Genomic DNA, 16513 nt, shown 5'->3' on the forward strand with positions numbered 1-16513 from the left:
AAAGTCTTCGACGATGCTAATCTCAAGTTAGTGGAAGGAAAAGCATGCTCAGATTTCCCCCTTCAAAAGATGAGATAACGTTACAAACGTTTTCCACGAAGACTGGGCGATCAGTTTGGAAACTCGAAAACTAAGGTAATGGTCGGAGGTTCCTACAATACGTCTCTTTTTTTCGATCACGATTACGATTACCAAGTTAAGTGTTTGGACTGTCTAGCCTGACAGTTCATATCCACGAGCCAAAGCGCCCTGTTGACTGAAAAATATAGTAGACCACGGCGCCACGCGGCTTGATCTTACTTGGGCTCGTGTGCAGCTCTCCTTGTATCTTGCCTCTGTATTTATAGTGGGCAATCGAACCAGCCAACCCTAATCTCTCTCTCTCTCTCTCTCTGTGTCGCTACTATGGCCGCATTTAGCCTCCGTGCCCAACCGACTTTTGTCTGGCTGCAATCCCTGCTCCTGATCCTCCTTATTGCCACCATTGTTACTGATCATCCAGGTAACTAAATAACAGTGCACAATCAAGTATCCACTAGCTCACAATCTTTTAATCTCATTCCAAGGAATCCTTTCTAGCCACCGTATCGATTGTTTAAGTAGATTATTCACGTCGTTGATCGTGTGACCGTGATGATTTGATGCGATGAATAATTGGTGCGATTGATTGTCGATGAAATGGCACACAGAGTAGGTTATAAGCTCACGTGATCATGCGTAGCGATTAACTGGATGATTGGTGATACAATTACGTTGATTAAGTTAGTTATCATTGAGATTATAAATATACTGTGTGTTGCAGGCGCAAGGGCGCAGAGAGGGCCGTGCCCGGACATATGCGAGGTCGTGGATTACGTGAGCTGCAGCTCCAGTCCAGGTCAGGAGCTGCCGCGCTCCTGCAACTGCTGCTTCTTCCACAATGCCTACCCCGACCAGACAGGCTGCGCCCTCCATCTCTCCGACGGCACCATCGAGCAATGTGACTTCTGATCTGCTTACAGAGCCATGACTACACTCATAAAACCATGATTATAATGCTCCGCACAATCACTACCATACAATGCGGATGCCGATAAGTGACTAAGATCGTTACTACTATAGATGATATCTGTATAAACCATGAATAAGTCGCAAGATACTTTGTCCTGTTATTCATATTATTATCATATGGAAGAGCGTATGGCTTTGCCATACATACAAATGAGTGGTCACGACAAAACCGAGGTTTTGTGTCAATGGACTGCAACTAGCCTTGTATGTCTGGATGAATTAAATAAATTCCGTATGGCAATTAGTACTGCAGTTTTGCACCCATTGTTTGCATAAATCTTTCATACCATGATGAAGAAAACATCCATCAAGATTAATTCCGATCGCAACTAAACATAGGCTCACTATCGTGCACAACAGCGTTGCTCTTCCCTTTCTATTTTTCTCCTTTATCTCAAGAGTCGATTATCTCAAAGCGCTCTTTGAAAAACATCTCCCTACATTGCGACACAACAGAAAGTTTTGAAAGCTAGATTTAACAATCCACAAAAAATATTTGTTTTCAAATGGCAAGGATTGACCTACCTTCTAATGCACTAAAGACATTATGTGTCCAGCTCTCCTTGTATCTTGCCTCTGTATTTATAGTGGGCAATCGAACCAGCCAACCCAAATCTCTCTCTCTCTCTCTCTCTCTCTCTCGCTACTACGTCTTAAAATAGTAGGGTTTATGAAAACCATCTCAAGAGGTAGCGCATGCATACTCAAGCCGACTTCCACATGTAAGAAGCGTTTGCACCAAGCAACTTAAAAGATGACATGACATTAGACAATATATCATAGTGGGAAGCCGCCTTCTAACCATTATCAAGCAATGTAGTAGGGCTAAAAACACCATGGCATATGATTTAGTCTCCATTGCCCCTACCATAGTGCAACTAATAATTAAGTTGCATGCAAACACATGTCCCAATTGTGAGATGCCTCCTCCAACAGACTCGGAGAAGTCCTCTTAGTAGTCGACCGAAATTCATATCCATGCACATCACCATCAAGTCTCCCCATGGGAAACCTAAGACTTAGTTGAACATGGGAATCTCAATTCTACTTCACAGGGGAAGCATGGACAAGTCACCCCTAACAACAATCTAACATCTACCTAAGAAATACCACTTTGTAATCAATCAAAGGTAGGAGTGAGGTCAACACCACACTTGGTTCAAAGAGAGTGAGAGCCGCGGGAGAGTGTAACTCAATCCCCCTACTCATAATGTAAAATCTCAACTCTTGCCCCCCTAAAACAATGTTAAACTTGGTAACTAATCCTATTGATATTGGGAGGGTCATGATTTAATCAACTCTATCTAGTGTTGGAAAGTTACCCGACTTATCGGGTTCACCCAACCATAGGCGTTCAATCGTCAAGATTAAAGCCTTTCACTTTCCTTGATTGGGTTTGCTTTAGTTTTCTAATTAGCAAATCTTACTACCATATTGTTTGGACATATAAAAAACAAATTCCTTTTATTACTCTATTAAACTAGGTTCTTTAAACTTAATCATTAACACATAATAAACAATTTGAAAATTAGATACTTTATTTCATAAATAACAAGCAGATTCATCACTCCACTGAGTGGTACAAAAACCATCTTTCTGCAGAAAGACACCAACCTTCCAATCCCTTAGGATTAGGCTATATATGATTGCAATCTGTTTGCGGTTAATAGGGAATTTACTTGCTCAGAGCCCCTCTAAGCTTTCTTGAGCCTTCAAGAGCTGTCCTACATAACAAGTGCACTTATCACTCAACCCTTTTCTCTCTTAAGTGCTCGAGTGATCAAAAACCAAAAACACCTACCTCCCTCGGCAACATAGGACCCCCACTTGACCACAGGTGAGTTTCTCCACACTCCGTAGAGTGTTAGGCAGCATTGGGTTGGGAATCCCAACGTCCCAAGCCACCAAAATCCCCAACTCGTCTAGTTGTGCAAGCACAGAATCATAAGATACATGGTTCATCATTCACAAATCCAAAAGCAGTCATAACCATAAAATAATTTTAACACACTTTTTAATGTTTGCAGTGTATAGAATTTATCTCCCTCATCAATTCCCATGTTCTTTTCTAAAAAGCAATTGATAATACTAACATGCTTTCATAAATTTAAGTACGTTCTAACAGACTTATCTTATGGGTTTTTCTAACATTACTAACTTATTCCTCATTTTAAAGTAAAATAACTTAAAAGTAATCTTTTTCTTATGTATTAAATCTGATTATCTCTATTCGGCCACCCATCATGATTACGGGATATGACAGCAACCTCAGTCTGTTGTGGAATAATTGGTCCTTCGGGTTGAATGGATTCGGGAGTAACTTTAACTTGCGCTTTAGTTTCGTATTGAGTTCCCTCAACAATGACTACTTCGTTGTGTTGGGGAGCTCTCCGAGCATGACCTCGCCCGGCTTCTGGATGTCTCTTGGGAGCCATGGAAGAAGCTTAATGGATTTGAGTAGCGCTTCCACGTAGGTGTGGAGAGAGAGAGAGAGAGAGAGAGAGAGAGAGAGAGAGAGAGAGAGGCTGATTGCAACAAAGCTTTGTCGCGTCAATAGCAGAGAGACTTCTACAAGGGCTATTCTCCTGACATGACACTCTACCCTATTTATATAGTAATCGGGGGGTTGGTTAAAGAGAGAACACTTACATTTATATAGTGTTTTCGATGACGTCATCAATGATGCTAGAGAGGGGGTTCCATTTTTGTAGTGCGAAGATAAAAATTTATGAATATATGGGTGAGGACCACACGTCAAATTGTCGGGTGGGTGTCACTCAAAGGCTCACAACCAAGGCAACAACCAAGTTATAGACCTTGGCATACTTGGCAATGGGCTATAAAGGCATCCTTGGTGCCATTGGTTACACGCAAGAAGCTCCTAGTAGTTGTAGGAAAAGGTTCCCAGGACATCATCCATCCCTCCAGTGTTGTCACCCAAGTTTACTTAACTGCCAAGTGACTATCCACTAGGCTAGTTCTTTTTATTGTTCTATACTACAAACATAGTTTTAATAAGCTTGTCTTAGGAGGTTTTCGCAAGTCTTCCTTCTATGAACTTTTATATAATACCTCATTAATATTAAAAATTATCTTCATAGCTAGAGCTAGTTTTAAAAATGTACAATCTTTACCATTTTTTTTCAACGTAAATCAATTTTGGAAATTTGTATGCACATTTTTTATTAAAATAAAATAAATAATGGGGATATTACACCAATCGTAGTCACAAGAATGTTGACCACATCAAGAGTACAAATCTAACAAACTTGGAATTTTAAGTATCACCATTGCCAAAGTTCTTGGAAACAAAATACCAAGCATCGCTACAATGTGGAAATAAACTCAACTTACACAAAGTAAGAGAGCGATAGAGACAGAGAGACAAAGAGAGAGATAGAATGCCAAAAAAGAGAGAGTAGGTAAGAGAGAGCATGTGAGAGAAAGGGAGAGACAGAGAGCGACAAAGAGAGAGAGAGATAGAGAGACACAGAGAGAGAGAGAGAGAGTGTGTGTGTGTGTATGTGTATGTAACGTGCCTAGGTCGCAACATGTTTTATTAGTCCATATCTAAAAGACGCTGCTTGACACTCCCACGGAATGTCATAGGGTTTGTTAGTTACCAAATCCCAAGTCTACTCTGCAATGAAACATATCAATCAACCCTATTAGGATCAACCTGTATCTTTTTGCGTTTTTAATAGTCAAGGCATTCTACAGCCTCCTATAGCATCTACTTCATTACAAGAGAAAGGCCCTATAGACGCACACTGTACATGCGAAATAACAGGCGCGTTTATCAATGCGTCTATTGGTGCTAGTATATAGACACGAAAAATGCGTCTATATATCCGCGTTTTTTAACAACGTTTTTGAATGCGCTTATAGATAATAAAAATAAATTCACATATTTTTCATTTCTCATAAAGTCCCTAAATATGATCAAACATCTTAACATCTAGTATTTTTTAGAATACATTACCAACTTTACTTATTTGTGGTCTAATATAGCTTACCCAATTGTACTTCTTTGTGCATCTTGGTGCATTGTTCTTTGGATGTGCGCATTCAATTCTAATACTATAACACAACAAACATTATATGTATCACAAAAGTAAATGGCTCTTAATTGATATTTTAGTTGTTTTTTAGTATTACAAATATACATCCAATCATTCAAAGCTAACTATATGCTACAATGAATTATCAATCTCATCTTCAATGAGATCGGCTCTTGCTAAACTATCTACCTCTAGGTCTATGTTACCAATAGGCAATGAAACAAATAAGTCTATCCCACTGTCAGATGTATTGCTATGCTCAATTTCTTCATCATCATCTTCAACTATATTGTTATCCTCTTCTGTGCTTCCTTGAACATCCTCGCGGGGATCATCTCGCACTACATCATGTATATCATCGATCATGGCATCATCATGTACATCATCATTGATTGTTGGATTGTCATCAACTATCTCTATGTTGGTAGCATTGCCATATATTGGTTTTGAATGATTAGATATGGGGATGACGTGCCACCATCGGTTATTGTTTACCATTGGGTGATACACAACTTACATTTAAAAAACAAAAAGTAAGCAACTTAGATATTTATTGTATTTTGAGAATATATCAAGAAGTAATATATATGAAAATAAATAGCTTCTAATATACCTGCTCGCATTGTTGAGATAGTACGAATGTGTCATTCTTGCCTTGGTGAAATTTTGTAGAGTCAACCACTACAAAACCACTTGGATGACGTCTAATTGTGTAATGTTCACCCGTTGTTACTACTTTAAACCACTTCACATCTAGTACATATTTAAAAAATCGCCTAAAGTCAAGCTTCAAAATATCTTAGATCAAGCTACAATAACCTTCCATGGTGCCATTGGTATCCTGGAAGTTTGCAAGGATACCACAATCTTAGGTATTTCTCTTATCATCTATACGTTGAGTTCAAATTTGTTTGCATTCACACCAAATAACATTGAACAATGTGTACTAGTAGTACATTGTTGAGATCATATGAATGATTTAGTTAAAGATGAAACATGTGAAATTATTATATTATATATAACTAAAGATAATTTAATTATAAGTATGTCTCACCTTTGATAAGCAACCTCGTGCGTATTCCCACTCCTCTTGCGATATATCCATCGCCTCTTCTTTTTCCATCTTCTCCATTTCTTCATGTAGCCAATTTATATCAATATGACATGGAAGCGCACTTAAATGTTCTGGATATGGGACATTACATCCATGTCTAGCACAAAATGCTTGCCTTTCGCTTACTCTTATTGCCCTTGCTTCTTTATATAGTGTCACCCATTTGCTCATTACTTCGCTGTTAAGCACACAAAATACATTTAACTTACGAACTTCCTCTTTCATTAGCACTTTTGTCCTTCCTTTTTCTTGAGATATTATAGAGGTCATCCTCAAATCTTCATCATCTTTCCATAGTCGTGGTAAAGAGGGTTCCACTTTAGTAAGATATTCAGAGATTTGTACAAGGGATGATTGTACTAACCAATCCTCAAGCATACCTCCCTTGGGCCATGCATTTTTCCTTACAAAATATTTTAGGGTTTTCATAAAGCGCTCTAGAAAAAACATCCACCTTGCATGAACTACCCCACAAATTGTGATCTCATCAATCAGATGTATAAGTAAGTGTACTTAAGTAGTCAAAATGGAGTGATAAAAAGTTTCCTCCACCAAACAAACCATCTCAATGGACAATACTCGAGCCTCTTGCAATGTATTTGGATCGATTTTCTTCAAACTCACAAATTTACCATGCAATTGAGAACGATGATTAGTTTTGCCCATAAATTGAAGCGGGTTTACTATGTGATGTACGTAATATGTAAACTAAAAAATAAGTATAATGTATACATACCTCACGAGCTCACCCATCTTGTAAATGATATCACACACATCTTTCGAAACACAATGGGATATGCTAGTAGGAAGGATGAATTGTATGTAAATATTCATATATTGTTAATTAGTCTACATAGTTACTCCAGTAATTAATATATTTATGGCTATGAAAATCCTTACTTGAATCATTTTGTGTTAATCTTGAGACTTCAAACGGGATAGTTGCTCCATACCTCTTTTCTTTTTCTTTATGAAGGCTCCCTTGAGGCATCTCATATATCCTATGGGAGTTCGTAAGCTACATATCTACTGCTTCACCATCTTTTCTCCGGTCTTCGACAACATCCAAGGTATACGTAGTAACTCGATCTTTCCTCTGGGTCCAATGCGTGGCCAAGCTCGTCTCATACGTCCAATGCTATGTAAATCCTCCCTTACATTGATAGAATCACGAGCCCCGATTAAGTGATTCCATAATGTAAAGGCAACATTCTTGAATATATGCATGGGCTCCAATAGGTGATTGATCTTGAGTTCAGTCCAATATAGGAGACGGAAAAATATAGAGAATCTAAGGCACAAACAATATATTATTTCTCGTTCTCATAATGGAGTGTACTTTAAAGACAAACAAAAGAAGTAAACTAGTTACTGACTCATGCGGAGTGGAGGATGATCATTGGCATGTGTCCAAGTGTCCTTCCAATCTTGAATGGTCAGAGATTGTGGAGTTCTTCCATTAGTGGGGGGTGCATATTTGGGGTGGTCAATAGGAAGAAAACGATGATGATTGTCATAGATAACCTTCTTTAAGCGTGTCGGTCTAGAAGAATCCAGAGAGGGACCGCAAATTGGACATGCATGATATCCTAATGTAGTTAAACCTATAGAAACAAGTGGGTTAATGATGACATATATTTGATTAAGGGCAAGAATGAATAAAATAGAGTACGCAACTACCTAAACACTCTCCATAGCTTGGAAAGTCATGCATGGTCCACAACAACATGCCCTTTAAAGTGAAATCTCTAGAGGACAATGATGCACTCACATCTTGCACGTCAATACTTCTCCATAGCATTTCTAGCTCCTAGATCAAAGGCTCTAAGTAAACGTCCATGTTTTTTACTTTGTATTTTCTAGGAATCAATAGGGACAACATTACATGTCCTTTTTTTATTACCATGGATGGAGGGATATTATACTTCACCAATACCACTGGCTATACACTATATGAGGTGCTTTTGATTCCAAATGGATTTATTCCATCTAATCCTAGACCAAATCTCAAATTTCTAGGCTCTTCTTTGAAAGTAGGCCACAAATTGTCTATGTGTTGCCAAGCTAGTGTGTCTCAAGGAATTCTCCACTTTCCATCACTTGAATGGTGACTAGCATGCCATGACATAAGTTTGGCAACAGATTCACACTTAAACATAAGTTGAATATGTGGAATAATAGGAAAATATCTCAAAATCTTACGAGGCACATCCGTTGATTTCATCTCTTGGTTGTATCTTGGTTGACCACAAATAGGACATTGTCGTGCAAATGCATGATGCCCACGAAAAAGATGCAATCATTGACACATGCATGGATTTTAACATAATCGAGGCCTCCAAGAGATTTCAATAAACACCTTGCTTTCTCGCTTCTAGTTGGTAATTTATTTCCATTTGGAAGCATTTGTGACAATAACCTACATATGTTATGCAAACAAAGTTAACAAACCACGAATATTGTCTAGAAGCATTTATAAATTAATATCAAATGATACATACTTCAATAATGCATTCAAGCTAGCATTACTCCATCCATAAATGGTTTGTAAGTTCAATATCTCGAGAGATGCACGTAGAACGGAGTATGTGCAACCTTTGTACAATGGAGTTTTCAACGCTATGTGTAGCGGGTCATCTATCTCTCTAGTGGCACCCTCCCCCCGAACCTCATGGGAAAATAAATCGTGCACCATGTTGTCCAAAATCTCTTCCTTCAAAACTTGATGGGGCATTTGAAGAGGGATACTATCGTCGTCATCAGTCTCTACTCTTCTTGAGAACTTTGCCTCCTTGCGTCAACACTTCGCAACCTCTCGAGGCCCTGGAGGGATCATTTGAGGATGTGGTACCGTATCCTGCTCAATTAAAAAAATGAGGTTTTATTTAATGGTGAAGATGCAACATAGACCAATAATATTTATGCAAATAAAGTAGTAAAAATTAATGGGTCTTTTTCTTAGTCCCACTCTCCGTACATACTGAGGTGTGACATTGTGATTCGACGTGCTCGAAAAAAACATCCTTGACAACGATCACACATACATTTGATTTTCCGTCATAGCCAAGAGCTACAACAAAAAGGCCTCATAGACGCACTTTTAGACGCGATTTTTGAATATAGAGAAAATCTTACGGGCGTGTCTATCCGCCCGTCTATTTGTGCGTCTACCGTGTCGCGTCTATACTCGCATGTATAAACGAATTTACACGAAAAAATAGACGCGCAATAGACGCACATATAGACTCGTGAATAGATGCACATAATAAACCAAAATTGCTATTTATTTAATTCATTTTGTGCGTCTATTAGCGCGTCTATTTGGTAATTAGACGGGCATATAGACACGCATATAGACACGCTTATAGACGCACTTTTACACGCACCCGTAGACGCGACTGGAAAACAAAAAATATCATTAAAAAAAAGATATTTAATTTCTTTTTTAAATTTAAATTATCCAGCGCGTGTATAAGCGCGTGTACTCTACATTGTAGACGCTCTTATAAATACGCATTTTCTGCAATTTAGATTCGCGGATAGACGTGCAAAACAGAACTGGAAAAAAATGGTTTTTTTTTTCCTCCTTCTATACATCAGATTGTGCATTTGGGAAAAAGACAATGGATCTAAAAGCACGAGAATTGAAAATAAAGTCCATGTATTCATTATAGATCAAAAGCATTTACATGGGAAGTTTAAGTGCTTGCGACCTAAAGTGTGGCTGCAAGCAGTACGCTCAAAGATGGATCATACATATAGAAAGAAAACAAGGCCATAGAGGAGGTATGGTGCTCCTCTACGAATCTGAAGAAGAAACATCTTCGCTAGTACCACCATAGCCACTAGCGCTATCCCCCTCCTCGCTATGCTCCACATCCGGGTTCGCCTACACACACAAAAGATCAAGGTTTCTTACGTAAACATGGTGGAGAAAAAGTTATAATTAGCAATACTTTTAATAGGAAAGTAAGAAAAACGTACCTCCTCTGGCTGTTGTCGAATCCTCATAGCCCGATTGTATTGGTCCTCAGTGATGAGACCCTCCTCATAGAAGTGAAGCCATGTGGCTGCGCGGTAATGGCATCGATGGTAACCTACCTCTCTAGGAGTAGGTATCCTACCAACGATAGTAGTCTGCAAAACAATTATGATATATACAAACAATTATGAGACACAATGTATTAGAACAAATTATATAAAGATTTTAAAGAAATATAAATTTTAAAAAACTAGAAATCAAAATATACTTACAAACTCTGCCTCCCACGACTCTTGTCGCCCGATCCATAATACGATGATCCCATGGTTTCCATTTGGATCTGTCGCGCCTCTGCGTGCTAGCGACTCTTCACTTTCTCTGCTGCTTTCTTCTTGGCTTTCTTCCACTCTATGCGGTGGCACATAGGTGGTTGGCTATAGGCTTCATGCCCCTCCTCCTGCCTCTGCAGTGAGTCCCTGGCGCGTGTCATGAGGTGGGATCTTTTGTTGTGAAGAAAATCCCCCACTTTTGTATATCCCCAATCATCTGAGAATCGCTGAACCTCAAGATTTGGGTACCTCCTATGGATTGCCCTCAACACCTCCTGCCACAAGCCGCTTTTCTGATTTTTGAAGGCAATGAAACAATCTTTATACGTCGCATGCATGACACTTCTCATGTACGCCATTACATCCCTTCCTTCATCATCATGGAAGATGCCACCAGTATCTGTAACTCTATAGTAGTGGCGTACAAGCTCCTCTACGTGATCTACTGGTGAGGGTGACCGCTCGCCACCTCCTAGGCAACCCCCACACAAGCCTCGTCCTCCCCCTCGACTCTCCCTCCTCCCTCTCTGTCGACTACCCTCTGCCTCGTTGGATGCACGTGCTTCTGCAGATGCACATGCGTCGGCTGACGCTTGTGCTTCAGCCGATGCACGTACATATGCTGCACGTGGAGTACCTACATATGGAGTACCTACATGTGGAGTACCTGCAATTGGAGTTTGTGAAGTAGTACCAGGCAAAGATGTCAGAGGTGTTCCAAACATGACACTGACCACCTCCCGTTGTGGCAGAGTGGCCAAGGTGTCTGGTCATCTCTCCCATGAAGTCTTCCCTACTAGGAAAACCTCCAAAAAATGCATTGACCCCCCTACCAAACGAGGCCAATGTATCATTCATGCGATCCAAATCCGGGTCATTGCTAGATGAACTAGGATACGACATCTGCAAAAAAAACACAGGAAAAATACAAATTTGTTTGCATACAAAAAATCATATATTACCTACATTTTCAAAGAGCTTTCTTTAGACATTGAGCATAAAAATTAAGTGCTAATGCTTCTCATAAACAAGAAAACTGATAAACACAAACATGGGATGGGTCACATTCATCATTGCAAAAATATATTATTTTCTATCAGGGCTGGGAGATTTGGCGCGTGTATAAGTGCATCTAAATTGCAGATTAGACGCACTCTCAGACGCGTTCCAGGTCAATGCTCTGCGTGTGCGTGTATTATTGCGTGTAGATTGCAATGAGAGGAAACATTTTTTTGCATCTATACCTGCGTCTACACTGAAATGTAGATGCACTAGCAGACGCGCTCAGTCGGCTGATTTTAGTCCGACGATCGCCATTGAGGAGAGAGATAGAGACTCACCTTGGGTGTTTGGTGTGGCGGGTGGTGGTGCTTCTTCCTTCTCCTTCTTTCTCTCCTTGGTAAGTTACCCTCCCTTGATGCTTGCTTGCTGCTTCTTCTTGTTCTCCTCTCTCTTGTTCTCTCTTTCTTCCTCTCCTTGGCTTTCTTTTTTTCCTTCTTGTGTGTTTGAAATGAGAGAAGAGGTGAGTCATGAGGAGGTGAGGCATGAAGAGACTAGGTGAGGCATGAAGAGACTGCATGTTGGCTAAACTCAAGCTTCAGAACCGCAAAAAACGCAAGAAAGAAAAGGCGCAGTTTGAAAAGAAATGATTTAAGTATGGTTTGAATTTTGACATGCGCATCTATTTTGGCGTGTATATGTGCGTCTATTGTTCATGTAGACACGAGTATAGATGCGAACATAGACGCGCAAATAGATACTAATATAGACACGTACGTAAACGCGGATATAGACGCGCATTTAGGCTTTATCATAATTTTTTGTTTTTGAGATAAGTTTTGATAGTGATTTCTTATCATAAGTTTTAATGTATTTATGATGATTTTTGTGTATTTAAAATTGAGATCTTAGAATAATTAATACGCTAGCTTTAAGTTTTCATGTAAACATATGAATGACAAATATTTTGATGTTGTCATGAATTAGGTTTAATCATGTCGTCGTCATCACCTAGTGCGGTGCATGCTGATGAGTCAATGAGCACATCCTCAAGTGAGGATGAAACATTGCGTCTTCATAATCGAGATACATGGCTACGACAAAAAATTAAATGCATGTGTGATCATTGTCGAGGGTGTATTTTTCGAGCACATCAAATTGCAATGTCACACCTCAGCTTGTATGGAGAATGGGACCGAGAAAAATCACTGGTATTCATTGTTTTTTTTTACCACTAAGATTGCTAGTCTATGTTACGGGAATTATATATCAACGTACATGAAACTCCCTTTTGTGGTTGAGCAGGATGCGGTGCCACATCCTCAGATGCTCCCTCCCGGGCGTCGAGAGGCTGCAAAACGTCAACGCGAGGAGGCAGAGTATTCAAGAAGAGTAGAGACTCACGACCATGATAGTAGCCCTCATGAAATGCCCCATCAAGTCGTAGAGGATGAGATTTTGGACAACACGGTACACCATCTATTTTCGCAACCGGTTCAGGGAGAAGGTAACTCTACGAAGCCAGATGATCCACTATATGTAGCATCATCTACTCTGTTGTATGAAGGTTGTACGTACTCCATTCTTCATGCGTCCCTCGAGATACTTAAGTTGCAAACAATTTATGGATGGAGTAATGTCAGTTTGGATGCGTTATTGAAGTAGGTATCAATTCAGTTTGGCTTATGAATCATAATATTAATTGTTCTATTTTGAAATTAGACAGAAATATATGTTGGTGGTTTTTTAACTCACTTTTAAAAATATATGTAGGTTATTATCATAAATGCTTCCAAAAGGAAACAAATTGCCAACTAAGAGAGAGCATATGTTGGTGGTTTTTTAACTCACTTTTAAAAATATATGTAGGTTATTATCATAAATGCTTCCAAAAGGAAACAAATTGCCAACTAAGAGAGAGCAAGCAAGACATTACTTGACATCTCTAGGAGGCCTTGATTATGTCAAGATCCATGCATGTGTCAATGATTGTGTCTTATTTCGTGGGATTCATGAGTTCGCACGAGAGTGTCCTGCTTGTGGTGAATCAAGATACGAAGTGGAGATGAAGTCAATGGATGTGCCTCGTAAGGTTTTGCGACATTTTTCGATTGTTCCACGTATAAAACTTATGTTCAAGTGTATGTCTATTGGAAAGCTCATGTCATGGCATACTAGTCATTGTTCAAGTGATGGAAAATGGAGGATCCCTGCAGACACACGAGCATGGCAATATATAGATAATTTGTGGCCCGTTTTCAAAGAAGAGCCAAGAAATTTGAGATTTGGTTTAGGTATGGATGGAATCAATCCATTTGGCATCAAAAGCACATCATACAGTGTATGACCAATGGTATTGGTGAAGTAAAAATATTCCTCCATCCATGGCAATTAAAAAGGGACATGTAATGTTGTCCATTTTGATTCCTGGAAAGCACAAGGTAAAAAACATGGACATTTACTTAGAGCCTTTGATTGAAGAGTTAGAAATGTTATGGGAAGGTATTGAGGTGCAAGATACAAGTGCATCTGCATCCTCTAGAGATTTCACATTGAAGGCCATGTTGTTGTGGACCATGCATGACTTTTCAAGATACGGAGAGTGTTTAGGTACATGTATATAACTCTATATTTGAAATTCAAGACTTGAATCAATTGCATTTTATTAATTCACTTGTTTTTTCAGGTTTAACCACATCAGGATATCATGCATGTCCTATTTGCGGTCCCTCTCTAATTTCCTCTAGGCCGGCACGTTTAAAGAAGGTTATCTACGACAATCATCATCGATTTCTTCCTATTGACCATCCCAAATATGTTCTCCCTACTAATGGAATGACTCCACAATCTCTAACCATTCGAGATTGGAAGGAAAGATGGATTAATGCTAACAGCCACCCTCCACTCGGCATGAGTCGGTAAGAAGTGCATTTCTCTCGATTGACTTTAAAGTATTTAGCATGATGAATTGTTTACATAATATATTGTTTGTTTATTAGGTTCTCTATATTTTTTCGTCTTCCCTACTGGACTGAACTCAACATCAATCACCTGTTGGACCCCATGCACATATTCAAAAATGTTGTATCTACATTATGGGATCACTTGATAGGGGCTCATGATTCAGTTAATGTAAGGGAGGATTTACGTAACATTGGTCGCATGAGACGAGCTTGGCCACGCATTGGACCCAGAGGAAAGATTGAGCTACCCCATGCACCTTGGATGTTGTCAAAGAACGAGGAAAAAATAGTGAAGGAACAAATATATAGCTTTCAAACACCCACAGGATGTATGACATGTCTCAAGGGAGCCTTCATAAAGAAAAAGAAAAGAGGTGTGGAGCAACTATCTGGTTTGAAGTCCCACGATTGGCACAAAATGATTCAACTAAGGGTATCTCTAACCATGAATATAGTAATTAGTGGAGTAACTATGTGTAAACTTTGGGGTATAATAACTTTTTCCTCAACTAATCATTTGATCTATGAATATTGTTTACATTCAGTTCATACTTCCTACTAGCATATCCCATTGTGTATCCAAAGATGTACGTGATATCATTTACAAGATGGGAGAGCTTGTGAGGTGTGTATACATTGTATTTTTTCATTATATATCTTTGAATTTCTACACAAAAATAAAGAATTCTCAAATACATCCTGACAAATATGTGAGGTCGAAGGAAATTGATTCAAACACATTGCAAGATGCTTGAGTATTATCTGTTGAGGTGGTTTGTTTGGTGGAGGAAATTTTTCCTCGATCCATTTTGACTACTCCATTACATTTACTCGTACATTTGATTGATGAGATCGCACTTTGTAGGGCAATTCATGCAAGGTGGATGTTTTTTCTTGAGCGCTTCATGAAAACCTTGAAAGATTTTGTGAGGCAAAAAGCACGGCCTGAGGGAAGCATGGCTGAGGGTTGGTTAGTGCAATCATCCCTTGTTTATATCTCTGAATATCTTGCTGAAGTTGAACCCTCTCAACCACGACTATGGAAAGATGATGAAGACTTGAGGATGACCTCTATAGTACCTCAAGGAAAATGAATGAGTAAAGTGCTAACAAAAGAAGAACTTTGTAAGTTAAATAGTTTTTGTGTGCTCAATAGTGATGTAATGAGCAAATGGGTGACAGTATATAATGAAGCAAGGGCAAGAAGAAAAATCGAAAGACAAGAATTTCGCACTAGATATGGACGTAATGTCTCATTTTCAGATCATCTAAATGCGCTCCTAGGTCATATTGATATAGATTGGTTACATGAGGAAATGGAGAGAATGGAAAAAGAGGAAATTAATATATCTCAAGAAGAGTGGGAATACGCACGAGGTTTCTTATCAAAGGTGAGACATACTATCAATTAATTTGTTTCTATAAGTTTTATTTTATATAAATAATTGACATGTTTGATCTTTTATCTTTTACTACTAGTGCAATTATTCAATGCACTTTGATGTGAGGGTAAACATCTTCGAACTCAACGTATAGATGAAAAGAGAGATACCCAAGATTGTGGTGTCCTTGCTCACTTCGAGGATGCCAACGGTACCATGGAAGGTTATTGTGGCTTGATCCAAGATATTCTGAAGCTTGATTTCAGACGATTCTTTATATATGTATTGGATGTGAAGTGGTTTAAAGAAGTGGTTACAAATGGTGAGCATTGCACAATCGGACATCATCCAAGTGGTTTTGTAATCATTGACTCTACAAAATTTCACCAAAACAAGAATGACACATTAGTACTACCTCAACAATGCGAGCAAGTATATATGCAAAGGCTAGTTTTTTAATATGTATACATGTGATACGTATACACAATATAATAAGTATTTAAGTTTCTTGCTTTTGTTTTTCAAACACAGGTTGTGTATCATCCAATGGTAAACAATAACCGATGGTGGTATGTCATCCCTATATCTAATCGTTCAAAACCAATATATGGTATTATTACCAACATGGAGATA

General features: G+C 38.9%; 1 long non-coding RNA gene across 1 annotated transcript; it reads left to right on the forward strand.

The window, feature by feature from the left end:
• Positions 1-370: 370 nt before the first annotated feature.
• On the forward strand, positions 371-1293 carry LOC148036170 (uncharacterized). The gene is made up of 2 exons (XR_015691009.1): positions 371-502; positions 803-1293. It is a non-coding gene; the product is annotated as an uncharacterized LOC148036170 (long non-coding RNA).
• The last annotated feature ends 15220 nt before the right edge of the window (positions 1294-16513 follow it).

Source organism: Lygodium microphyllum, chromosome 5 (genome assembly GCF_053477565.2).
Source record: "Lygodium microphyllum isolate KBCC chromosome 5, Lygodium_microphyllum_v1.1.10, whole genome shotgun sequence".
NCBI lineage: Eukaryota > Viridiplantae > Streptophyta > Polypodiopsida > Schizaeales > Lygodiaceae > Lygodium > Lygodium microphyllum.